The sequence below is a fragment of the Diplotaxodon limnothrissa genome, linkage group LG14 (genome assembly GCF_057381915.1).
Source record: "Diplotaxodon limnothrissa isolate DT_005_m linkage group LG14, D_limnothrissa_male_GT1.1, whole genome shotgun sequence".
Classification (NCBI taxonomy): domain Eukaryota; kingdom Metazoa; phylum Chordata; class Actinopteri; order Cichliformes; family Cichlidae; genus Diplotaxodon; species Diplotaxodon limnothrissa.
Window position 1 is genome coordinate 10,369,816 of NC_140609.1, and position 2,697 is coordinate 10,372,512.

Here is a 2,697-nt window from a genome sequence, read left to right on the forward strand (position 1 = left end):
TGCTGAGTCTTGTCCTGTGGAGGTGGCTCTTCTATGGTGTGCCATGCACTTGTGAAGTGGCTGTTTGGTCTCTCCGATGTCGAGGTCTGAGCATTCCTCGCTGCACTGTACAGCATACACCACATTGTTAAGTTTGTGTTTTGGCGTTTTGTCTTTCGGGTGAACCAGTTTCTGTCTGAGCGTGTTGCTGGGTCTGAAATACACTGGGATGTCATGCTTGGAGAAAACTCTCCTGAGTTTCTCTGATACACCGGCTACATAGGGGATGACAATGTTGTTGCATATGTCCTTCTTATCCTCCCTCGCTGGTGTCTGATCTTCTTTTCTGTGCCTCTTTGCTGACTTTAAAAACGCCCATTTAGGATAGCTGCAAGTTTTGAGTGCTTCCTTTACATGTGTGTGTTCCTTCTTTTTTCCTTCAGGCTTAGCTTGCCTTCAAGACTTTGAAAAGGTCTTGAAGGCCCCCCAGCGCGCCCCTGGACGCCAAAACAGTGCCAGCAGAGTGAAACTGAAAAATGGTTTGAAACCGAAAAATGGATTGAAACTGGAAAAAAAAGAAATTTGTAAGCGAAAACAAAAAAATTACAGTTTCAATTATTTGTTTTTCACTATCAATTTTTTTCAGTTTCAATACAAGAGTTTTCAGTACATTTATTTCAGTTACAATATTTTTTTTTCGGTTTCATTTCAAGGTGGCATCGTTCTGATCCCATATCTTTGGGCTTACATTGCAGGAGGGAATGTGTAAAAGCACAGAAAAAGTTCTGTACTTTTTATTGTAGATATTAGGAGAAAAACAGGAACGTTTCTGTCATTTTTGTTTCGTTTTTTAAGTTTGAAGATATCATTCTAATACGAGGTGCTTATGTAGTTACTAAATGATTACTGTTTGGTAGTTTTTTATGTTTAATTATGTTAAATGGGAGATTTCCCTAATATCCTTTGCACACAGCTCTGTCTGTGACCACAGAAGCCCCATCGACCTCTTCTGATTGCAAGGGGCAGCCAATCAGAAGAAAGTTGAGCTATAACGGTTTGTTTTAGACAATGGAAGAAATAGAGGGCCACATCAAGGCCAAGAAACATGTAGGGCTTATTTTAAATTACAAATCTTGCAAGGCTATTGCAGTTGAGTTTAATAACACACACCTCTATATATATATATATATATATATATATATATATATATATATATATATATATATATATATATATATATATATATATATATATATATATATATATATATATATATATATATATATATATATATAGAGCTGGATAGCGTAGTGGTTAGACTACACGCCTTTGGAACAGAGGATCGCAAGTTCGATTCCTGCCTGGGGCGTCTGTATCCAGTAAGGGTCCTAAGGCTAGACCCCCTATGCTAAGCAAGCCTACCGCAGACATGAGCGAGACAGATAAATATGAAGGCATGCCGGCTCGGACGTCGCCCGGATCAACAAGGTCCGCGTCAGGTGTTGAGGAACCAGGGCACCCTGACGAAAAGTGGGCTACTGGAACAAGAAGGCATCGGTGGGCAAGAGACGAAAACAGGGCGTTGTTGGAATGCTACTACGCAAGTAACCCCGGCGGAAGGGGCTACATGAATAGGATGAGGGACCTATGGATTCTTCGATACCCAACATCCACAATGACGGCGAAACAACTAGTAGCTCAGTGTTCCAACATTCGAAAGAAGGGACTGCTCTCACAGCTAGAGATTGACGAGGTACAACACAAATGCTACGGCAAGGAGGAGTCAGGACGCCAGGTCAGGGGGGAGATATCATCACCCCCACCCGAGATTGGGTACATAGCCCCAAGTGCGATAGGAGAAGGATCGTTGAGTGCGAGAGGAACTGACCTGAAAAATAGGATCATGGCCAAGCTTGAAACCTGGATCCCCCGTAGCCGGTTACCAAGATTACGTGAAGTACCCTCAGAAGGTCTGCTAGATGATGTTAATGCAGCACTACGGGCAATACCTACAACCACAATTACCGACACTAACAAGCTGATCTACAATACGGCAGCAGTGATCAGTGAGATGCTTGGTTACAAGTTGAACAGCCACAAGGGGCAGTACCCTCCATGGAGAAGGAGGCTAGAGGGCAAGATCAAAGTAGCACGGAGGGAGGTTAGCCAACTAACAGAGTTGCAGAAAGGTGCGACAAATAAGGTGCCTAAGAAATACAGCAAGCTGTCCATACCTGAGGCCTTGGAAACTGCCAAGCAAAGACTCACAGCCTTGGCCAGCCGCTTGAGGAGGTACACCAGAGAGATAGAAGGCAGGAGAATAAACCAGCTGTTCTCCACAGAACCAGCAAAGGTGTACTCTCAGTGGCAAGGGAACAATAAGAGAACAGCACCACCAAGGCTGGAGACGGAGCAATACTGGAAGAGCATATGGGAGAAGGATGCAACCCATAACGGCAATGCTCAGTGGCTAGTGGATCTGAGGGCAGACCACAGCGACCTCCCTGAACAGGGTCCAGTAACCATCACAGTGGCAGATATCCAAGAAAGGGTCTCCAGTATGAAGAGTTGGACAGCACCAGGGCCCGACATGGTTCACGCCTACTGGCTGAAGAAGCTGACTGCACTCCACGAGCGTCTGGCAGCACAAATGAACCAGCTGCTAGTTAACGAGAGACACCCGGAATGGCTAACTGAAGGCCGGACGGTCCTGATCCC